The sequence below is a fragment of the Bubalus bubalis genome, chromosome 8, assembly GCF_019923935.1.
Source record: "Bubalus bubalis isolate 160015118507 breed Murrah chromosome 8, NDDB_SH_1, whole genome shotgun sequence".
NCBI classification, from domain to species: domain Eukaryota; kingdom Metazoa; phylum Chordata; class Mammalia; order Artiodactyla; family Bovidae; genus Bubalus; species Bubalus bubalis.
Window position 1 is genome coordinate 65427627 of NC_059164.1, and position 24569 is coordinate 65452195.

At 43.4% G+C, this 24569-nt stretch overlaps 1 protein-coding gene across 6 annotated transcripts in view; it reads left to right on the forward strand.

Moving 5' to 3' along the window:
• The first annotated feature begins 1871 nt into the window (after positions 1-1871).
• The window catches only part of NOD1 (nucleotide binding oligomerization domain containing 1), a 93680-nt gene continuing 70982 nt past the window's right edge, over positions 1872-24569 (forward strand). For 2 of the 6 annotated variants that reach the window (XM_025291241.2, XM_025291243.2), the window contains exon 1: positions 1884-2809. The gene's annotated coding sequence lies outside the window, so the exon portion shown is untranslated. The other 4 variants (XM_044946696.1, XM_044946694.1, XM_006055657.3 and 1 more) reach the window with 4 other exon arrangements.

The window sequence follows — 24569 nt, forward strand, 5'->3', positions numbered from 1 at the left end:
ACTGGTTTGATCTCCTTGCAGTCCAAGGGACTCTCAAGAGTCTTCTCCAACACCACAGTTCAAAAGCATCAATTCTTCAGCACTCAGCTTTCTTTATGGTCCAACCCTCACATCCATATATGACCACTGGAAAAACCATAGCTTTGACTAGGACTTCCCTGGTGGCTCAGATGGCAAAGTGTCTGCCTACCATGTGGGAGACCCGGACTCAATCCCTGGGTCAGGAAGATCTCCTGGAGAAGTAAATGGCAACCCACTCCAGTATTCTTGCCTGGAATATCCCATGGACGGAGGAACCTGGCAGGCTGCAGTCCATGGGGTTGCAAAGAGTCGGACAGGACTGAGTGACTTCATTTTCACTTGACTAGATGGACCTTTGTTGGCAAAGTAACGTCTCTGCTTTTTAATATGCTGTCTAGATTGGTCAGAGAAGGCAATGGCACCCCACTCTAGTACTCTTGCCTGGAAAATCCCATGGACGGAGGAGCCTGGTAGGCTGCAGTCCATGGGGTCGCTAAGAGTCGGACACGACTGAGCAACTTCACTTTCACTTTTCACTTTCATGCATTGGAGAAGGAAATGGCAACCCACTCCAGTGTTCTTGCCTGGAGAATCCCAGGGATGGGGGAGCCTGGTGGGCTGCCGTCTATGGGGTCGCACAGAGTCGGACATGACTGATGTGACTTAGCAGCAACAGCAGATTGGGCATAGCTTTTCTTCCAAGGAGCAAGTGCCTTTTAATTTCATGGCTGCAGTCACCATCTGCAGTGATTTTGGAGCCCCCTAAAATAAAGTTTCTCACTGTTTCCTCATCTATTTGCCATGAAGAGATGGGACCGTATGCCATGATCTTAGTTTTCTGAATGTTGAGTTTTAAGCCAACTTTTTCACTCTAGCAAATTTACAACTATCCTCAAATAAAAAGTTTAATTAAAAGTAAAAATAACTATATATGAATTTTTGAATCAGTGGAATCAGCAGAGAACAGGAGACTTATTAAACCTGCCCAATAAAATTAGAAATAAGACCAAAATACTCTTAGAAAATAAATATATTATTGTTGAAATTAAGAACTTAAGTGGATGGTGAATTGGTTGCCTGTTGCTGTTGTAATGAGTTACCACAAATTTCGTGGCCTAGAGCAACACAATTTTTATTATGGTTCTGGAGTTCAATAGTCTAAAATGGGTCTCACAAGGCTGAAATCAAAGTGTCAGCAGAACTGTATTCCTTCTGGAGCCCTGCTAGAGAACCCATTTCCTTGTTTTCTGCAGCTTCTAGAAGCCACAGAAGCTCAATTTCTTGGCTCATAGCTCCATTCTTCCTCTTCAAAACCAGCAACACCAGGCCCAATCCTTCCCAAGTTGCTATCTCTTTTAGCGCTCCTTCTTCTGCCTCCCTCTTCCATTTATAAGGACCCTTGTGACTGCATCCAGCCCATACCAATAGACCATGCTTAATCTTTCCATCTCAAGGTCAGCTGATTTGCACCCTTAATTCCATCTGCTACTTTAATTCTCCTTTGCCATATTCACAGGTTCCAGGTGTAGGACTTAAACATTATAGGGGGCCTGGAGGGACTATTCCACCTAGCAAAGACCAGTAACACAGCAGATTCAAATAACCACAAAAATAATTGATTAATGGAAAGAATTGAAGAAGTTAACTGAAAGTGCAGACAGAGAAGCAGGATATAGAAAATGTGAGTATTTAAAAGATATGGAAGATAAAATCCAGAATCCTAGAAGAAAGGACAAATTTTGCAATTTTTCCACCAGAAGCTCATGTAAGGATAAACATACATGAAGAATTGCTATCTTTAGCGTCTCTATATTAGGTTTGACAAGTTTGCATGTCTCCCACCAGTGTTACCTTTGCAAAGTTTCACTTTTGAGTCATGAACAAACTTTTCAGAAGGCAGCCTTTTTTGGGAATCTAAATATTCATGAGCATATGGGGTCACATGATTGAATGTATTTTATTCAGTGTGAAACTTATTTATAGCATCGTTATGCCTTATGTAGACCTTCTCCATTTAAAACGTTAAAAAAACAGCTTACTAGGAAATGTATTAGCTAGCATGTTACAAACTCCCTGACAGGTCATCACAGCGTTTAACAGTGCACAATGTACACCGCCAAGAAGAGATTTAAGGGCAGGAAGAAAATCTTAGATTTTTAAAAAGTCCATATCGAAGTGTATGCTCTGTCGTAAAAGGTTTGATTGTTTTGAGCTGCTTTTCATCCGGGAGCATGTGTCACGTGTTAACAGGAGTTTCACGGGGGAGCACGTGTTCTAACAGGCGTTTCCACCGTCGTGTTTTGAAGCAGCTGCTTCGGGTTGCGGACGCTGGGCTAGCACTTCTAACGGGACGGGCCTGAGCTCGCAGCAGCCGGGACGGAGCTGGCACCACCAGTAGGCGTGGGTCACCTCTGGCGAGCTCTCAGGCCTACCCGCGCGGTGGCCTGGCCACTCTGTTGGGGCAGGGACTGCCCCTTCAGGTTGCCCAGGGCCGCTTTCTGCGCGCAGCCTCTCCCGGCCGCCCGCGTTCGCCTCGCTCGCCCGGGCCGCGCCTCGGCCTTTTAGCGCAGGCTGCGGTGGTTCGGGGAGCGGCAGTCGCTACGGTCGTGACAGTTCGCGTTCCCGGCCCGCGCAGCGGCTGTACCTTTCCTGCAGCGGGTGAAGTTGCGGGTGCCGTGCTACGCGGGCGGCACTCCCCAACCTCTGAGTTCCCGCCCACGCGCTCCCGGCGCACCGGATTCCGGCTCTGGCTCCCCAGTACCGCGAGGTCTCCACATCTGGCGACCAAGTAAGTTCCAGCGGCAGGGGTGGGTCGCGCGGAGCACACGTCTTCTGGGGGTCCTGGGCGCCGCGGCGGAGGAGGCGCAGAGAGGCGGCGTCCTGCGAGCGGACAGAATTCAAAGCTGCGCTGGAAGAGCTCCGGGTGGAGCAAGGAGGAGAAATCCGGTGTGTGTGGAACCACGAAAGTTAAGGGGGGTGAGCTTCAGCGTTAGGGGAATCGTTTATCCCACGGTGGTCCAGACAAAGCGTCTCAGTCCTGCCTGCACCGTAGAATCACCTGGGGTGCTTGTAAAATTCAGATGCCCAGGCTGGATCCATCAGAACCCCTTGGGGGAATGGAGGGGGCGGGGGTCTGTATCGTTTATACTTCTCAACTGATTCCACTGTGTGGGCAGGGTTGAGCACCAACAACCAAAGAGTGGTTGCCAAGAGAGGGTGGAAAGGCGGGCAGGGGCTTTGATAAGAGTCCAGCCTGCAGACAGATCCGGCTGTACCCAGTGTCCCGCGTGGCCCTGGGAAAAGGGCAATGGCCCTCCATCTGGTTTCCCGAGACTCAGAGAAGGGAAATGAGACAAGACTTGGCAGCGTCGCCTGAATACTGCCTCAGCTATGCACACAGTCTTTTGGCATATTGTGAAACACAGAAGCTTTGCCAGGTCATGATGCCTCGTTGGTTCTGCTTTCTGGGAAATGCCTCTATTACTGTCATTTAAAGTTAAAGGAAGCCAGTAAACCCGTTGACAGCTTCTGGGATTTCTGCTTTAAGGGTGAAGTTAGGTGTGCTTCGGAGAAGGCAATGGCACCCCACTCCAATACTCGTGCCTGGAGAATCCCATGGACAGAAGAGCCTGGTAGGCTGCAGTCCATGGGGTCGCTGAGAGTCGGACACGTCTGAGCGACTTCATTTTCACTTTTCACTTTCATAAATCCGAGAAGGAACTGGCAACCCACTCCAGTGTTCTTGCCTGGAGAATCCCAGGGACAGGGGAGCCTGGTGGGCTGCCGTCTATGGGGGTCGCACAGAGTTGGCCAGGACTGAAGCGGCTTAGCAGGAGCAGCAGGTGTGCTTGCCGCAGGGTCGGGTTTGTACCTGCTGAAAGCCCCCTATTTGAGATTTACCATATCCAAGGAACTTGGATATTAGGAGTGCACAGAATTTACCCTCTTCTCACCCAAGGGTTGATCGCTAATCTCAGCAACCAGGGCCACTGGACAAGACACAGATTTCTACTGCATGTGTGGCGCAGATAAGAAAGGTGGATTTGAAACAAACAACAACCTGGGAAAAGAGAGGGCTTCTAGAGGTTCCAGGAAAAGTGGATTGTGGTTTTGCATAATGAACAAATTTAAGTTCAAGCTTTGGAGCCCATCAAACCTGGGCCCAAATTCAGATTCTGTCACTTCTGTGATACTTGCATGATCTCCCTGAACCCCTGTTTTCTTTCTTGTGAAATGGGAAAAATAGTAGCTCTGTCCTGAAGGAGACAATGTGTATCAGATGCCTGGCAGGCCCGGTTGCTTCTCCATCAGTAGCAGTTATTAGCCACTTCAGTGGTGATTTGTGTTCAACAGTTTAGTACAGCCACAGTGAAGAGAGTGTCCAGCAATTGTCTCCCTTGAAACTCCATTCCCTTTTTCTTTTCCTGCCTTGCTCAGGAGAGGGGTTTGTACTTCTTCTTCTCGGTCACTGTGTAGTTTAAGGTCTGCAATTTCAGGCCACCAGCCTGTTGCTCAGTAGGGCTTATTAATGGCTCTGGAATACAGTTTTACTCCATGTGATAGGAATGACAAAATGAAGTGGTCCTTAAGTTTGAGACTTCCTCTATTCTACTGTAATCTATCTCTATATATATATAAATAATACATATGCATATATGTATACACATATATTGGAGAAGGCAATGGCACCCCACTCCAGTACTTTTGCCTAGAAAATCCTATGGATGGAGGAGCCTGGTAGGCTGCAGTCCATGGGGTCGCTAGAGTCGAGCACGACTGAGCGACTTCACTTTCACTTTTCACTTGCATGCATTGGAGAAGGAAATGGCAACCCACTCCAGTGTTCTTGCCTGGAGAATCCCAGGGATGGGAAGCCTGGTGGGCTGCCGTCTATGGGGTCGCACAGAGTCAGACACGACTAAAGCGACACAGCAGCAGCAGCAGCATACACATATACACGTATGAGCTCCCCTGTAGCTGGGCTGTTTACAGGGTTTCAGAATTGACACGGGCACACACACGTGACTTTCGTGCTGTCAGATCCTTGGGCTGTGCCCCAGTTGTACCTGTTTTGCCACTGACTCTGGCCCTAGGGACAATGAATCCTTCTTAGATGACCAAGAAGTCAGGAATTTGGGGAAGGGAAAAACGTACATCCTGCAGTTGTCAGTGGGGGCACCCTGAATCTTTCACCTTAGTTCCATTGTGTGTGTCACTGGTGATTCTCGGACAGTAATAGCAGCACTGTTTATTTTAGATTAAACAGTAGAAATACTATAAATAGTGATTTAATGTTGATATAAAAATCAAGTGCTTTTACAGCACTATCCCTGATACTTGCCTAATGAGAATCTTAAATTCTTGTCTCCTTTTATAAAAAAAAGTTCAATATTTATTCAGTATCTAAGACTTAAATTTAGGATTTGAAGTTTAAATTACCAGTTCCTTCTATGATTCTTCTTTTTTGGGGGTTTGAGGCAAGATGAAATTTAAAAAGATAAGATTTAAACTTTTGCTGAATTTTTGTCATGTAGATGCTTTTAGGTATCTTGCAGGTTTCTGCAAGTCCTGTTTTCTTTTATCTTTTGGGCAGAGTCAGCTGAATCTTATATAAAGGGCTTCCTTTCATCCATCTATAGAGTCCAAAGTTGGAAGGAAGGAAGGTTGTTTCAAGGAAAACTCTTTGGTGTGTCATTACTCAGTGACGTGTCCCCCCCTCCCCCGCCACCCCCCAAACTTGACTCTTGTAGTAAGAGGTGAGTAATCACTGCCATTTCAATTAATTAATGTCTTTTACCCAGTGCTGGAAAGTTTGTCAAAGCAAGACTTTATGGGTTGAATTCTTCTTGTTGTGTTTTATCTAAATCCCACCACAGACCAAACTGTGGGCAGAGATTTTAATGCAAAGTTGGCCAGGACAAGCTTGCCACCCTCCCTCCCCTTAGTCATCCTCCCTGCCTCTGGAGCTGTTGGGTCTGGGATGCTGTTACTCTGTGGCAATCTTTCCTTGGCCCTCTGAAGGGGCACGATGCCCTAACAAGGGATCTGCTTCTATAGAACCAGCAAGGCAATTTTGTGTTATACTTCACTTAGAGTGCTCTCTTGTAATCTGTTGCTTTGTTATTTGTTCTGCTGAGTAGTCATTTTCCTTTGAATTAAACTATAGTTTGGGGTTTCAATTCAATTTCAGTGGCTCTGAGATCAACTGGCCCAGCCAACTTCGTTGAGAAAGACCCTGATGTTGGGAAAGATCGAAGGCAAAGGAAGAAGAGGGTGGCAGAGGATGAGATGGTTAGAATCACCAACTCAATGGACATGAGTTTGAGCAAACTCCAGGAGATAGTGGAGGACAGGAAAGCCTGGTGTGCTGCAGTCCATGGGGTCACAAAGAGTCGGTCATGACTGAGCAACTGAACTGATGTTGTTGTTCAGTTGCTAAGTCGTATCCGACTCTTTGTGACCCCAGGGACTGCAGCACACCAGGCTTCCCTGTCCATCACCAACTCCCGGAGCTTGCTCAAACTCATGTCCATCGACTTGGTGATGCCATCCAACCATCTCATTCTCTGTTGTCCCCTTCTCTTCCCACCTTCAATCTTTCCCAGCATCAGGGTCTTTTCCAATGAGTCAGTTCTTCACATCAGATGGCCAAAGTGTTGGAGCTTCAGCATCAGTCCTTCCAATGAATATTCAAGAGTGATTTCCTTTAGGATGGACTGATTTGATCCCCTTGCAGTCCAAGGGACTCTCAAGAGTCTTCTCCAACACCACAGTTCAAAAGCATCAATTCTTTGGCGTTCAGCTTTCTTCACAGTCCAACTCTCACATCCATACACGACCACTGGAAAAACCACAGCCTTGACTAGACAGACCTTTGTTGGCCAAGTAATGTCTCTGCTTTTTAAAATGCTGTCTAGGTTGTTCATAGTTTTTCTTCCAAGGAGCAAGCATCTTTTAATTTCATGGCTGCAGTCACCATCTGCAGTGATTTTGGAGCCCCCCAAGATAAAGTCTCTAACTGTTTCCATTGTTTCTCCATCTATTTGCCATGAAGTGATGGGACCAGATTGCCAGGAGAAGTATCAATAACCTCAGATATGCAGATGACACCACCCTTATGGCAGAAAGTGAAGAGGAACTAAAGAGCCTCTTGGTGAAAATGAAAGAGGCAAGTGAAAAAGCTGGCTTAAAACTCAACATTCAGAAAACTAAGATCATGGCATCTTAGATCATGGTCTTAAAATCATGGTCCCATCACTTCATGGGAAATAGATGGGGAAACAGTGGAAACAGTGTCGGACTTGATTTTTTGGGCTCCAAAATCACTGCAGATGGTGATTGCAGCCATGAAATTAAAAGACGCTTACTCCTTGGAAGAAAAGTTATGACCAACCTAGATAGCATATTAAAAAGCAGAGATATTACTTTGCCACAAAGGTCCGTCTAGTCAAGGCTATGGTTTTTCCAGTGGTCATGTATGGATGTGAGAGTTGGACTAGAAAGAAAGCTCAGCACGGAAGAATTGATGCTTTTGAACTGTGGTGTTGGAGAAGACTCTTGAGAGTCCCTTGGACTGCAAGGAGATCCAACCAGTCCATTCTAAAGGAGATTGGTCCTGGGTGTTCATTTGAAGGACTGATGCTAAAGCTGAAACTCCAATACTTGGGCTACCTCATGCCAAGAGTTGACTCATTGGAAAAGACTCTGAAGCTGGGAGGGATTAGGGGCAGGAGGAGAGGGGATGACAGAGGATGAGGTGGTCAGATGGCATCACTGACTCGATGGACATGAGTCTGAGTGAACTCCGGGAGTTGGTGATGGACAGGGAGGCCTGGCATGCTGCGATTCATGGGGTCGCAAAGAGTTGGACACGACTGAGTGACAACTGAACTGAACTGATGGGACCAGATGCCATGATCTTAGTTTTCTGAATGTTGAGTTTTAAGCCAGCTTTTTCACTCTCCTCTTGCACTTTCATCAAGAGGCTCTTTAGTTTTTCATCACTTTCTGCCATAAGGGTGGTGTCATCTGCATATCTGAGGTTATTGATATTTCTCCCAGCAATCTTCATTCCAGCTTGTGCTTCATCTAGCTGGGCATTTCCCATGATGTACTCTGCATATAAGTTAAATAAGCAGGGTGACAATATACAGCCTTGACGTACTCCTTTTCCTATTTGGAACCAGTCTGTTGTTCCATATCCAGTTCTAACTGTTGCTTCCTGACCTGCATACAGATTTCTCAGGAGGTAGGTCAGGTGGTCTGGTATTCCCATCTCTTGAAGAATTTCCCACAGTTTGTTGTGATCTACACAGTCAAAGGCTTTGGCATAGTCAATAAAGCAAACAACAACATAGTTTCCTATAGAACTGTTGAATGGGTCAACATGAGGGTCTAGGTAATTTGCAAAGTGAGCATCAGGTTAGCACCAGGTGTTGGCTGGTTACTGTTTTCATGAAACATGAAAAGTCACCATCACTACATCTTTGTATACCTCACTATATCTCTGTTGCTATTGGCCCTTCTGTATGTCATCTCCATCATATAGTTTAGGGACAGAAAATAGTTGGGGGATGGAGCAACTTCGTAGGTATTTTCAGAGTCACACTTAGCTGAGTAGGGCAGTCAAATACTGCTAAGGAAAGGAAAGCCTTTCCATGGTAGAAAAGCTGGGAGCAGATGATGATTTACATGAGAAAATATTTGTGGTCTTCTAATTCCCAAAAGATAAAAGTTTAATGACCAAGAACTCCTCATGCTTCTTTTTAACACATTTCCCAATTGCTATCAGTGACCCCCAACCAAGCCTTCTAGAAGGAACCAGGTGGAAACCTAGGCTTTTCTTTGGGGATATCCTAACTCCTTGTTATTCAGGACAGCAGGCCCCTTCATGGAGTGGGCCATTCCTGGACTTCACTTAACAAGGCTAGTGTTGTTTACATTTAATATGAATTCAGGCACGTTGATGATTTCAAGTGAAGTTACACGATCTATGACAAATACTAGACAGTCAGGACTTGAATGGAAGAGACTGTGAGCTTTGGTGTCAGAACTAGGATCAAGCTCCCACTTCATTCCTTAACTAACAGTGTGACCTCGCCCAAGATTTAATTCTTCCAACCTTGTGTCCTTGTTTGTATGAAATAGTTACAGTTCTTTCCTTGGAGAGTGGTTTTGAGTATTTGATAAGATGCTGTGAAGTGCTCGGTGTACCACCTGACTTCCAGGAAATGGTGGTTAAGATGATAATGAGTATGATGATTGGGTTCAAGTGCTGGTCTTGCCATCTCCTAGTTATCTGGCTTTGAATTAGCTACTTAATCCTCAGGAGCCTCAGTTTTTACATCTGTGAAAAGGGGATAACTAACAATCTGGAAGGATTGGCTTGAGACTTTAATGAAATGAAGTGAAATAAAGATGTGTCTGATCTCGTAAACCCTAAATAATGATAGCAAACGCTTACGTAGGTTTACTCTCTGCAGCACTGGTTGAAGGACTTTAGGTTTCTGTTTTGTTTTTTAGCTCATTTAATCTCCCCAACAACCTCATATTGTAGTTATTGTTTCTCCTATTTTACAAAGGAGACAGCTAAGGCTCAATGAGATTAAATAACCAGCCCAAAGTCAACAGATTGTTAGTGCTGTACTCAGGATTTAAAGCAGAAATCCAGGTTATAACCACTCAGGACTCAGTGAGTGCCCCTCCCTCTCTGCCCACGTCCCCACCCCCATGCCTGCCTCCTGGAATTGATCCACAAATGTGCTTGTGCTCTTTGTAGAGTGGTGCTCCTGGATACAAGGCCCTTGCAAAGAACTGCCTGCCTCGGCCTACTGATGGAGTGAACATGGGCGCCCCCCTCCACCTCCATTTATAACCTTTAAACCTCAACATTGCTTTCACTGGATGATCTATTACACACTGGGGGTGGTGATACTGTTATTGACTGACGTTATTAGAATGAATTATGTTTATTTTGGGATAAATGTCGATCATCTCAGAGTACTGAGATTGTTAACCTAGCTGTAATAAAACACAGACATTCTGTGTTTCTAAATATATTCTAAAACATTCACCCAGACAGGTGTGCTGGGTATTTGAGAAAAACGGAAACCAGGCCTGGAATTTCCCAGGATGGGGACCCAGGTGGACATGACAGTGTTTAAAGGGCATTGCATCAAAAATACAGTGGCCTGTGCCAGGCCCACTACCTTTAAAGAGATTCCTTACTCATCGCCCTTCTACACCCTCCTAGCATTTGCATTGTTTGGAGCTCTGGCAGCCTTCTAAGAGGCCTGGGCCAGTGGAACTTGGAGCCTAGAAAAGGGAATTCTCCATTGAGTGACTTGGGGATGATTTAACATTTCTGATAATGAGCTGGCACTTGTTTTTCTGGCTTTATGAATAAAAAAGAAACTTCATGGGTATGAAGTTTTTTGTTGGCTTCCCAGCCTGGTGTTGAGGGCTGTCAGAGAATTGCTTATAGCTCCTGGCTCCTCCTGGCTATTTGGGGTTTCAATTCTGCAACACATTGATTCAAAAGATATTATCGGAAGACCTTGCTGGTGCCAGGAATCTACCCAGTTTTGGGGATACAGCAGTGAATGAATCCCAGGGCCCAGCACCTGGCCAAAGGGAATTTGCCAGCTGTTGGAAGAGGAAGGGGTGGTGAACACAAGTACATAGGTATAAATGGGCTAAGTGCTGTAAGCGAAGACAACAGTACGTCATGACACATGTCCTGGGATTAAGGGAGTCTGGGATCTGCCCCTCCAAGAATGAGCCTTTTCAACTAGTTCTTGGGGATGAAGAGAGGTAAGGCCACACCAGATGCAAGCAAGAGCATGTTTGAAGGCTCAGAGGTGGAAAGAATGGAGTGTATTGAGGCGAGCTCAATGAGGAAGGCCAAGCAGAGCCTCCTGGGCTGGGAAGGATTTGGAAATTTATTGTAGAGGGCAGTAGGAGGCTTTGAGGAGTTCCCACCCATACCTTTTCTCAATGTTAGTAATCTATAAGAAAAAAATGATTAATGACCTTTACTTGTTAAGCTTTATAAACTTTGTCTTGGGCTTCCCTGGTGGCTCAGTGGTAAAGAATCCACCTGCCAATGCAGGAGATGTGAGTTCAACCCCTCGGTCAGGAAGATGATCTGGAGAAGGAAAGGGCAACCCGCTCCAGTATTTTTGCCTGGGAAATCCCACGGACAGAGCACCTGGCAGGCTGCAGTCCATAGGGTCACAAAGAATCAGACACGACTTAGCAACTAAACCACAGCAGACAACAAACCTTGTCTTAATGTGCGAGACAAATTATGGTTTTCAATTACTTTTTTTTTTTAATCTTTATTTGGGTGCATCGAGTCTTAGCTGCAGCACATGGAATCTTCATTGCATCATGCAGGATCTCTTTGTTGCGGTGCCAGACTCTCTCGTTGTGGTGTGCGGGCTTAGCTGCTCATTGGCGTGTGGATAATAGTTCCCTGACCAGGAATTGAACCCTTGTCCCTTGCATTGCAAGGCAGATTCTTAACCACTGGACCACAGGGAAGTCCCTATGGTTTTCAGTTTCTAATGAAGGAACTGAATTTCAGAACAGAGAAAAGATGGCAGAACCAGGACTCAGAGACTGGTCTGCCTGGCCCACAGCACCTGCTCTGTGGTTTTCGGGAGCAGATGTGTATAAATGCATGATGGCCAGACATGTGCCAGCATCCTTCAGTGGGAGCCTCTGTGCATGCACATGGATGGGGTCCAGTACCCCCTAGCTCCTTAGGAATAGGAATAAAAGGTTCCCAAAAGGGGAGGCAGGATGGCAGCCATGGGTGCCAGACTGTCAGAGTCTGTGGGTAAAAATTCTGGGAACCCCCTGGCTCAGGGGAGAAGTTTGAATGGTAGTTCATGCTAGTCTGTTTCTCCCTGGCTTTAGCCCCAAAGCCCTGAGAGAGGTACTTTCTTCACTCTGTTCATCTACCAGGGAATTTGCATATACTTAAAAAACTGGAGACTGGTTCCAAATAGGAAAAGGAGTACGTCAAGGCTGTATATTGTCACCCTGCTTATTTAACTTATACGCAGAGTATATCATGAGAAATGCTGGGCTGGAATCAAGATTGCCAGGAGAAATCAATAACCTCAGATATGCAGATGACACCACCCTTATGGCAGAAAGTGAAGAGGAACTAAAAAGCCTCTTGATGAAAGTGAAAGAGTAGAGTGAAAATGTTGACTTAAAATTCAACATTCAGAAAACTAAGATCATGGCATCTGGTCCCATCACTTTATGGGAAATAAATGGGGAAACAGTGGAAACAGTGTCAGACTTTATTTTTTGGGCTCCAAAATCACTGCAGATGGTGATTGCGGCCATGAAATTAAAAGATGCTTATTCCTTGGAAGGAAAGTTATGACCAACCTAGACAGCATATTAAAAAGCAGAGAGATTACTTTGCCAACAAAGGTCCGTCTAGTCAAGGCTATGGTTTTTCCAGTAGTCATGTATGGATGTGAGAGTTGGACTGTGAAGAAAGCTGAACACCGAAGAACTGATGCTTTTGAACTGTGGTATTGGAGAAGACTCTTGAGAGTCCCTGGGACTGCAAGGAGATCCAACCAGTCCATTCTAAAGGAGATCGGTCCTGGGCGTTCATTGGAAGGACTGATGCTAAAGCTGAAACTCCAGTACTTTGGCCACCTCATGAGAAGAGTTGACTCATTGGAAAAGACTCTGATGCTGGGAGGGATTGGGGGCAGGAGGAGAAGGGGACTACAGAGGATGAGATGGCTGGATGGCATCACTGACTCGATGGACATGAGTTGGAGTAAAATGCGGGAGTTGGTGATGGACAGGGAGGCCTGGCGTGCTGTGATTCATGGGATTGCAAAGAGTCAGACACAACTAAGTGACTGAACTGAACTGAAAAAACTGGAGTGTTTAAAAAAACATTCTTTACATGGAGCTTTCAGGTACAGGAAAAGCCTCTTGTTTTGGGGCATCTGCATTACCCTCTTTCTTCTCACCCCTGTGTAGCTGTTGTGAGGTCATGGAGTGAGAGGTCACAGCAGGTCAGGTGTATCTGGGCGGGCAAGGAGGACCTGCTTCCTGAGATAGGCTCTCGCTGGGTGGGGGCCCAGGACGTGCCACCTCTCAGAAGAACCTGGCATCTCCTCGACCTCTCAATGGGCCTTGGGGTCCCCTCCCACACACCCGAGGTCCTGTCTGGCTAAGCTCCAGGTAGATTTGTGTCCCAGACAGTAAAAGTCTCCAGCTAAGCATTTTGGCCAACAGTCAACTGAGTGTTTGTTGAAGCCCAGGTTTCACTTCAAGCCTCCTAGGTGACTAACATGTTTTGTTCTTATAAAGTGCCTTTTATTTGAGAAGCTCCAGATACGTTCTGTGTCATCCTCAATGCCGTCTGCTAATGTTCTCTGGCTTCCAGACCCGCCCCTTCTGTAGAACTTTCTTTGGTATAAGCACCTAAACCCACTTATAGGGTTCCAGATCTGGGTTTCTGATTCAAGACTCTGTTATCTTTTGTTGGCTTCCTTTATTAAGATATTTTAATTCACTGGGCCCTCAGAGATGAGTACCAGCAGGGGGTTTTGGGAACTTTGTTTTTCAAAGCCTAGATAAAAACAGGAAAATGTCCACTAACAATTGTATATCAGCCCCATAAGGCATGGGCTTCCCAGGTGGCGCTAGTGGTAAAGAACCCACCTGCCAATGCAAGAGACAAAAGAGAAATGGGTTCAGTTCCTTGATTGACAAGATCCCCTGGAGGAGGGCATGGCAACCCACTCCAGTATTCTTGCCTGGAGAATCCCATGGACAGAGGGGCCTGGCGGGCTACAGTCCATGGGGTCTCAAAGAGTCAGATATGACTGAAGTGACTTAGCACAGCACAACCATAAGGCACGATGGAGAACATTGTCACAAAACAATGGGTGATTGTGTACCAAGAGAATGCTTAGAAATTGAGAGCTGTACTTTGGTTAAACTTTTTAAGGCAGCTGCTAATGGAAAAGTCGAGCAATAGAAAATTTTGGTGCCTGCAGATCTGAATTTATCTACTAGTGAACTTTCCCGGTGACACTTCCAAGTGAGCCTGTGAATTCTGGAAATCTACATATTTGTTCAGTGATCGTTAACAGAGCACCTGTTATCAGCAGTAGACTGTGCTAGGTTCATTCATTCAACATATTTTTTAACCCAGCATCCTCATCCCTCATAGTCAAATGCTGGGCCTCAAAGATGAACCAGTCCAAAGCTCCAACTTATACCACCTTCTCCTTGGTCATGACACAAGCTTGCAGTGTGACCAGTGTTGTGCTAAATGCCGTCTAAGTATTCACTCACTGAATCCTCATGCCAGTCCTAGGAAGTATGTATTATAGTCTGCACTTTGTAGACAAGAACATTAGAACATTGAAACACAAAAGGCTATGTATTTGTCCCAATCACACAGCTAGTGATTGGAATAAGGTAGCCTGGTTCTGGGCTTCCCTTGTGGCTCAGCTGGTAAAGAATCCGCCTGCAATGTGGGAGACCTGGGTTCAGTCCTTGGGTTGGGAAGATCCCCTGGAGAAGGGAAAGGCTACCCACTCCAGTATTCTGGCCTGGAGAATTCCATGGACTGTATAGTCCATGGGGTCACAAAGAGTCGGACACGACTGAACCACTTTCACTTTCAGCCTGGTTTTAGAGTCTTGCCCCTTCACTGCCACCATCAATTGATATGGAGAAAGAATTCAGGAGAAGAAAAAAGTAATGTACCCCATCCTGTGACACAGGTGGGGATAAAGTACCATGGGACTTCCCAGTGAGGGGAGAGAGGAGCTTAGGGGAGGACACAGTGAGGGGGGGGCCTCTGCTTTCCACATCTGACGGGTACCAGTCCCTGCTGGGGGTTGGGTGGGGTGAAACGCGTGGCTGCTGAGGGGGTTACTGTAACCAGAAATAAAGAGCATTAGCCTCAGTGCCTGGAGACCTCAGTGCCAGGGTTCCAGTTCTGGTTGGTCTAGACAAGTCTTGGCCTTGCCTAGAGCTTCAGTTTCCTCATCTCTATAATAGGGGTGTTGGACAGTATTCTGTCCCACTCCAGAAGTCTACAGTTCCAGCAGGAAAGGAGGGGCCGGCCCTGCACTCTGAGCACGGTTTCTTGACCAGAAGGAGATGCTTGGCTCAGAAATGTGGAGTCAGACATTCGAGTTCCCTGGAGGCCCAGATAGCTGTGAAAGGTGATCAGTATCCCATGAGCATCCACCCCCAAGTACTCACGAGCACTGTGTCTGCATTCCTGCCTTTGTGGTGGCAGGGTGGCAGTGTCTGTGCCTAGAGTTCAGTCTAAGTGGTGCTTTCACAAGGAGAGAGAGAGGGAGACTCAGAGATGGATGGAGAGACGGAGAACGAGACAGGAGACTGAGAGAGACTGACTTTTTCTATCTGTGAAGTTCTGAGAGATTGTGCTTTCAGATACTTAAAGTAAATGAATGTTAATGGAACTTAAAAGCTTCAAATAATGACTGTAGCCTCACCTGTCTGCTAAATTTTCTCTGGAGGGGGCTGTTAGTAGTTTTCAGGTATGGCAGAGGCATAAAGTACTAGGCTGGTTTTCCAGGTTAATAAATTGGAAACAAAACAAGAAAAAGGAATAACCTCCCCAGAACCCCATGCTCATGAGAGATAGAGTTCCGTGTAGATCCAGTGAAGAATGGCAGCTTGAGTTTGTCTAGTTTCTGGAAGCATAATTGAGCTGATGTTTCTGTGGCTTACGCAGCAGAGAAAGTAGGACTCGGTTTGAGTTGACCCATATTGTGTGTTCTCTGTGCAGTTGTATCAGTGTTGTATAAAGTTGTGCTTGGTCTTAGCTTGCTGTTCAATTGCTGATGGGAGGTGTTGGTCCACCCACCTCATTGTTGGGCAGCTTGAAGTATGGTGGAGCCTTACGTCCACAGCATCTTTGTCAGCACACAGGGTGTAATTGTCTTCTGCACTGTGAGACTGGGCTGAGGAGGCCCTGGGTCCTGTTCAAATGAACCACACTCCAGAGAGAAGCCGTTTCCTTGAGGAGAATCCAGCTGTGATCCTCAGTGTTTATGGTTGTGTGTCTTCAGGTTGTACAGGGGTTTACGATCAGGTTGGCAGAACCTTTTTTTTTTTTTAATTTATTTTTTATTGAAAGTAATTGCTTTACAGAATTTTGCTGTTTTCGGTCAAACCTCAACATGAATAAGCCATAGGTATACATATATCCCCTCCCTTTTGAACCTCCCTCCCATCTCCCTCCCCATCCCATCCCTCTAGGTTGATACAGAGCCCCTGTTTGAGTTTCCTGAGACATACAGCAAATTCCCTACAGCAAATTCCCATTTGCTATCTATTTTACACATGGTAGTGTAAGTTTCCATGTTACTCTTTCCATGCATCTCACCCCTCCTCCCCTCTCCCCTTGTCCATAAGTCTGTTCTCTATGTCTGTTTCTCCATTGTTGCCCTGTAAATAAATTCTTCAGTACCATTTTTCTAGATCCTGTATATATGCATTAGAATACAATATTTATCTTTCTCTTTCTGACTCCCTTCACTCTGTATAATAGGTTCTGGGTTCATCCACCTCATTAGAACTGACTCAAATGCGTTCCTTTTTATGGCTGAGTAATATTCCATTGTGTATATGTACCACACCTTCTTTATCCATCCATCTGTCGGTGGACATCTAGATTGCTTCCATGTTCTAGCTATTGTAAGTAGTGGCTGCAATGAACAATGGGATACATGTGTCTCAATTTTGGTTTCCCCAGGGTATATGCCTAGGAGTAGGATTGCTGGGTCATATTCCTAGTTTTATTCCTGGTTTTATTCCTAGTTTTTCAAGGAATCTCCATACTGTCTTCCATAGTGGCTGTATCAATTTACAGTCGTACCAACAGTGCAAGAGCGTTCCCTTTTCTCCAAACCCTCTCCAAAATTTATTGTTTGTAGACTTTTTGATGATGGCCCATTATGACTGGTGTGAGGTGATATTTCATTGTAGTTTTGATTTGCATTTCTCTATTAATGAGCGATGTTGAACATATATTCATGTATTTGTTAGCCATCTGTATGTCTTCTTTGAAAAAATGTCTGTGTAGGTCTTTTCTCCACTTTTTGATTGGGTTGTTTGTTTTTTTCTGGTATTGTTGTATGGGCTGCTTGTATATTTTGGAAACTAATCCTTTGTCAGTTGTTTCATTTGCTATTATTTTCTCCCATTCTGAGGGTTGTCTTTTCACCTTGCTTATAGTTTCCTTTGATATGCAAAAACTTTTAAATTTAATCAGATCCCACTTGTTTACTTTTGTCTTTATTTCCATTACTCTAGGAGGTGGGTCATAGAGGATCTTTGGTTTATGTCATGAGTGTTCTGCCTGTTTTCCTCTAAGAGTTTTATAGTTTCTGGTCTTACATTTAGGTCTTTAATCAATTTTGAGTTAATCTTTGTGTATGCTGTTAGGAGGTGTTCTAATTTCATTCTTTTACATGTTCAGTTCAGTCGCTCAGTCGTGTCCGACTCCTTGCAACCCCATGAACCACAGCATGCCAGGCCTCCCTGTCCATCACTACTCCCGGAGTTCACTCAAACTCTTGTCCATTGAGTCGGTGATGCCATCCAGCCACCTCATCCTCTGTTGTCCCCTTCTCCTCCTGCCCCCAATCCCCCCCAGCATCAGGGTCTTTTCCAATGAGTCAACTCTTCGTATGAGGTGGCCAAAGTACTGGAGTTTCAGCTTTAGCATCATTCCTTCCAAAGAACACCCAGGGCTGATCTCCTTTAGAATGGACTGTTTGGATCTCCTTGCAGTCCAAGGGACTCGCAAGAGTCTTCTCCAATACTACAGTTCAAAAGCATCAATTCTTCAGCGCTCAGCTTTCTTCACAGTCCAACTCTCACATCCATACATGACCACTGGAAAAACCATAGCCTTGATTAGATGGACCTTTGTTGGCAAAGTAATGTCTCTGCTTTTGAATATGCTATCTAGGTTGGTCATAACTTTCCTTCCAAGAAGTAAGCGTCTTTTAATTTCATGGCTGCAATCACCATCTGCAGTGATTTTGGAACCCCAAAAAATAGTCTGACACTGTTTCCACTGTTTCCCCATCTATTTCCCATGAAGTGATGGGACCAGATGCCATGATCTTAGTTTTCTGAATGTTGAGCTTTAAGCCAATTTTTTCACTCTTCTCTTTCACTTTCATCAAGAGGCTTTTTAGTTCCTCTTCACTTTCTGCCATAAGGGTGGTGTCATCTGCATATCTGAGGTTATTGATATTTCTCCCGGCAGTCTTGATCCAGCTTGTGCTTCATCCAGCCCAGCGTTTCTCATGATGTACTCTGCATATAAGTTAAATAAGCAGGGTGATGATATATAGCCTTGACGTACTCCTTTTGCTATTTGGAACCAGTCTGTTGTTCCATGTCCAGTTCTAACTGTTGCTTCCTGACCTGCACATAGGTTTCTCAAGAGGCAGGTCAGGTGGTCTGGTATTCCCATCTCTTTCAGAATTTTCCACAGTTTGTTGTGATTCACACAGTCAAAGGCTTTGGCATAGTCAATAAAGCAGAAGTAGATGTTTTTCTGGAACTCTCTTGCTTTTTCGATGATCCAGCGGATGTTGGCAATTTACATGTAGCTGTCCAGTTTTCCCAGTACCATTTATTGAAGAGACTGTCTTTGCCCCATTGTATATTCTTGCCTCCTTTGTCAAAAATAAGGTACCCATGGGTGCACGGGTTTATTTCTGGGCTTTCTATCTTGTTTCATTGGTCTGTATTTCTGTTTTTGTGCCAATATCATACTGTCTTGATGACTGTAGCTTTGTAGTATAATCTGAAGTCAGGAAGGTTGATTCCTCCAGCTCCATTCTTCTTTCTCAAGACTGCTTTGGCTATTCAGGGTCTTTTGTATTTCCATATGAATTGTGAAAGTTTTTGTTCTAGTTCTGTGAAAAATGCCATTGGTAATTTGATAGGGATTGCATTGAATCTGTACAGTGCATTTGGTAGTATTGTCATTTTCACAATATTCTTCCTACCCAGGAACATGGAATATCTCTCCATCTGTTTATGTCGTCTTTGATTTCTTTCATTAGTGTCTTATAATTTTTTGTGCACAGTTCTTTTTTCTCCTTAGGTAAGTTTATCCCTAGATATTTAATTCTTTTTGTTGCAATGGTGAATGGTATTGATTCCTTAATTTCTATTTCTGATTTTTCATTGGTAGTATATAGAAACAAATGATTTCTGTGTATTGATTTTGTATCCTGCAACTTTGCCAAATTCACTGTTTAGTAATATTCTAATATTGTCTTTAGGGTTTTCTATGTGCAGTATCATGTCATCTGCAAACAGTGAGAGCTTTCTTCTTTTCTAATCTGGATTCCTTTTATTTCTTTTTCTTCTCTGATTGCTGTAGCTAGAACTTCCAGAACTATGTTGAATACTAGTGGTGAAAGTGGACACCCCTTGTCTTGTTCCTGATCTTAGGGGGAATGCTTTTAGTTTTTCACCATTGAGAATAACGTTTGCTGTAGACTTATTATATATAGCCTTTACTATGTTGAGGTAGGTTCCTTCTATGCCCATTTTTTGAAAAGTTTTAATCATAAGTGGGTGCTGAATTTTGTCAAAGCCTTTTTCTGCATCTATTGAGATTATCATATGGGTTTTATGTTTCACTTTGTTAATATGGTGTGTCACATTGATTGATTTGTGTATATTGAATTGTTGCATCCCTGGAATAAACCCAATAAACTTGATCATAGTGTATGAGCTTTTTGATGTGTTTCTGAATTCTGTTTGCTAAAATTTTGTTGAGGATTTTTGCGTCTATGTTTATCAGTGATATTGGCCTATAGTTTTTTGGTGTGTGTGTTGTCTTTGGTTTTGGTATCAGGGTGATGGTGGCCTTGTAGAATGGGTTTGAAAGTGTTCCTTCCTCTGCAATTTTTTGAAAGAGTTTTAGAAGGATAGGATTAGCTCTTCTCTAAATGTTTGACAGAATTCTCTGTGAAGCCTTCTGGTCCTGGGCTTTTGTTTTTTGGGAGATATTTGATCATAGCTTCAATTTCAATGCTTGTAATTGGGTTGTTGATAATTTCTATTTCTTCCTGGTTCATTCTTGGAAGATAGAACTTTTCTAGGAATCTGTCCATCTCTTCCAGGTTGTCTATTTTATTGCCATATAGTTGTTCATAATAGTCTCTTATAATCCTTTGTATTTCTGCACTGTTTGTTGTAACTTCTCCTTTTTCATTTCTAGTTTTGTTGATTTGATTCTTCTTCTTTTTCTTTTTTTTTTTTTTTGATGAGTCTGGCTAAAGGTGTGTCAATTTTGTTTGTTTTCTCAAAGAACCAGCTTTTAGTTTTATTAATCTTTACTATCATTCTTTCATTTCTTTTTCATTTATTTCTGCTTGGATCTTTAAGATTTCTTTCCTTCTACTAACTTTGGGGTTTTTTTTTTTTCGTTCTTTTCCCAGTTTTTTAGGTGTAAAGTTAGGTTGTCTATTCGATGTTTTTCTTGTTTCTTTAGGTAGGATTGTATTGCTATAAACTTCCCTCTTAGAACTGCTTTTGCTGCATCCCATAGGTTTTGAGTTGTCGTGTTTTCATTGTCATTTGTTTCTAGAAATCTTTTTATCTCCCTTTTGATTTATGCAGTAACCTCTTGGTTACCTAGAAATGTGTTGTTTAATCTCCATATGTTTGTGTTTCTTATAGTTTTTTCTTGTAATTGATATCTAGTCTGATAGCATTGTGGTCGGAGAAGATGTTTGGTCCAATTTCAATTTTCTTAAATTTAGTGAGGCTTGATTGGGGACCCAAGATGTGGTCTATCCTGGAGAATGGTCCATGTGCACTTGAGAAGAAGGTGTATTCTTCTGCATTTGGATGTAATGTCCTGAAAATATCAATAAGATCCATCTCATCTAATGTATCATTTAAGACTTGTGTTTCCTTATTAATTTTCTGATTTGATGATCTGTCCATTGGTGTGAGTAGGGTGTTAAAATCTCTTACTATTATTGTGTTACTGTCAGTTTCTCCTTTTATGTCTGTTAGTGTTTGTCTTATATATTGAGGTGCTCCTATGTTGGGTACATAGATATTTACAATTGTTATGTCTTCCTCTTGGATTATCCCTTGATCATTATGTAGTGTCCTTCCTTATCTCTTGTAATCTTCATTTTAACATCTATTTTGTCTGATATGAGGATTGCTACCTCAGCTTTCTTTTGCTCCCCATTTTCATGGAATATATTTTTCCATCCTCTCACTTTCAGTCTACATGTGTCTTGAGATCTGAAGTGGGTTTCTTGTAGACAACATATATATGGGTCTTGTTTTTGTATCCATTCAGCCAGTCTGTGTCTTTTGGTTGGAGCATTTAATCCATTTACATTTAATTATTGATATATGTGTTCCTATTGCCATTTTCTTAATTGTTTTCCATTGATTTTGTAGATCTTTTTTCTTCTCTTGTATTTCTTGGCTATATAAGTCCCTTTAACATTTTTTGTAAAGCTGGTTTGGTGGTACTGAATTCTCTTAACTTTTGCTTGTCTGAAAGCTAATTATTTCTCCATCAATTTTGAATGATATCCTTGTTGCATACAGTAATCTTGGTTGTAGATTTTTTCCTTTCGGTACTTTAAATATATCCTGCCATTCCCTTCTGGCCTGCAGAGTTTCTGCTGAAAGATCAGCTGTTAAGCATATGGGGTTTACCTTGTATGTTGCTTGTTTCTTTTCCCTTGCTGCTTTTAATATTCTTTCTTTGTGTTTAGTCATTGTTCGTTTGATTAATATGTGTCTTGGCATGTTTCTGTTTGGGTTTATTGTGTATGGGACTCTTTGTGCCTCTTGGACTTGAGTGTTTCCTTTTCCATGTTGGGGAATTTTGCAACTATAATCTCTTCAAAAATTTTCTCATACCCTTTCTTTTTCTCTCCTTCTTCTGGGACCCCTATAATTTGAATGTTGGTGCGTTTGATATGGCCCCAGAGGTCCCTGAGACTGTCTTCAGTTCTTTTCATTCTTTTTACTTTATTCTGCTCTTGAGAAGTTATTTCCACCATTTTATCTTCCAGCTCACTGATTTGTTCTGCTTCAGATATTCTGCTATTGATTCCTTCTACAGTATTTTTAATTTCAGTAATTCTGTTGTTTGTGTTTGTATGTTTATTCTTTAATTCTTCTAGGTCTTTGTTAATTGATTCTTGTATTTTCTCCATTTTGTTTTCAAGGTTTTTGATCATCTTTATTATCATTATTCTGAATTCTTTTTCAGGTAGTTTGCCTATTTCCTCTTAATTTATTTGGACTTCTGTGTTTCTAGTTTGTTCCTCCTTTTGTGCTGTATGTCTCTGCCTTTTCATTATTTTTTTTTAACTTATTGTGTTTGAGGTCTCCTTTTCCCAGGCTTCAAGGAAAGTTGATTTCTTTCCTTGAAGAAGGTTGAATTCTTTCTTCCTTTTGGTTTCTGCCCTCCTCAGGTTGGTCCAGTGGTTCATGTGAGCTTCATATAGGGTGAGATTTGATGGACAAGGCTGGGTGAGGGTTATCCTGTATGCTGATGATTTGGTTTGTATTTTTGTTTTATTTGTTGTTTAGATGAGGCGTCCTGCACAGTGTGCAACTGGTGGGTGGGTGATGCAGGGTCTTGTATTCAAGTGGTCTCCTTTGTATGAGTTCTCACTATCTGATACTCCCTAGGGTTAGTTCTCTGGTAGTCTAGGGTCTTGGAGTCAGTGCTCCCACTCCCAAGGCTCAGGGCTTGATCTCTTCAGGAGCTTGCACTCAGTGGCACTCAGTGGCACATTACTGATTGAACAAGGCAGACCCCTCACAAGAAGTCCTCCTCTGGGCAGACCTTGAGAACACCAACCCCATCCTTTGCCTCAGGTGTGGCCTCCTGGCAGAACCTTTTTTAAAAAATTACTTGATTTTATTCTTGGCTGTGCTGGGTCTTTGTTGCAGTACGGGCTTTTCTCTAGTTGCAGAGAGTGTGGGCTCTCTCCTCATTGCAGTGGCTTCTCCTGCTGTGGAGCACAGGCTCTGTGGCCCTTGGGCTTCAGTAGTTGTGGCTCCCAGACTCGAAAGCAGTCTCAGTAGTTGTGGTGCATAGGCCTAGTTGCTCCGCGGCATGTGGGATCTTGCAAGATCAGGGATTGAACCTGTATCTCCTGTGTTGGCCACTGGATTCTTTACCACTGAGCCACCAGGGAAGCCCCAGCAGAACCTGTTTTTGTTGTCTTTTTGTAATCTGGGGAATGTCATCTCTGAAGTAGGCAGGTATCTATTTGAGGTAAGCAGAGAAGGATGGCTTTATTTTACATTATCTTAAATCTGAGTTCAGTAAGTAAACAGCAATGATCAATTCCTATTGTCCAGGAATGTGTAGACAGAATGTTTTATATATCCACATCATGTATGGCTAATGTGGCTCTGCCTGTGATGGCATTTTCTGGATAGATCCTAGCAATAGGATTTTTTTTTTAGCAGAAAGAAAGGGAAAAATCTAAAGAGGTTTTGTTAGTAATGATAGCCGTTTAAGTGGGGAGGAGATATTGATGGAAAGTATAAGGTACCTTTGACATCATCCATCAAAATGAAAACATCACTCAGGGTCAGAATGTTACACAGAAGGAAGCTGAGTCCATGTTATTTTAAAGTGTTCAGTGGTTTGGATTACATGAAAGGAAAAATAAGACAAAGGAAATGAAGAGACTTGTGGTAATTATGGATCATTTTTTTCAATGTGTTGCTTAAGGTTAAACAGTTTTAAGGTTTAAAACTATCTACTTGAAAGTCAGTTCTGTTGACTCTTTCGTTCCATTTTGTAGGGCTTGATTTTTCATCTTACATGCTGTATCTCAAACCAGGTTCAGTAGTAATAATGTAAGTTGACAGGCTCCTACTAAATTGAAAACAAAAATGTTCCCATCCACAAACCCATTAAGTCTGACTATGATATTTCACCAAACCAAGAGGAGCACTCTGGTTATTGACAGGTGCACAGAAGGAGTCATACCGTTCCATCTGAGTGTGTTTGATTTTAGTGGATTGTCATTTAGTTTAATGGAGACTGAGCATTTTTCCCTAAGAGGGTGAGCTGAAACTCAAGGTTCATTAAAAGATGGTGTTGCTGGGAGTGTTGCATTAACCTGCCTCAAGTTTTCCTAAGATGCCCCGATGATGAAAAAGGTTTATTTAAAGTTTAAATGACTTTAAATTATGCAAGTATATATTCTTATAAAAAAGTAAAACGTTATGAATAAAACTACTCAGATCAGATCAGATCAGTCACTCAGTCATGTCCGACTCTTTGCGACCCCATGAATCGCAGCACGCCAGGCCTCCCTGTCCATCACTAACTCCCGGAGTTCACTCAGACTCATGTCCATCGAGTCAGTGATGCCATCCAGCCATCTCATCCTCTGTTGTCCCCTTCTCCTCTTGCCCCCAATCCCTCCCAGCATCAGAGTCTTTTCCAATGAGTCAACTCTTCGCAG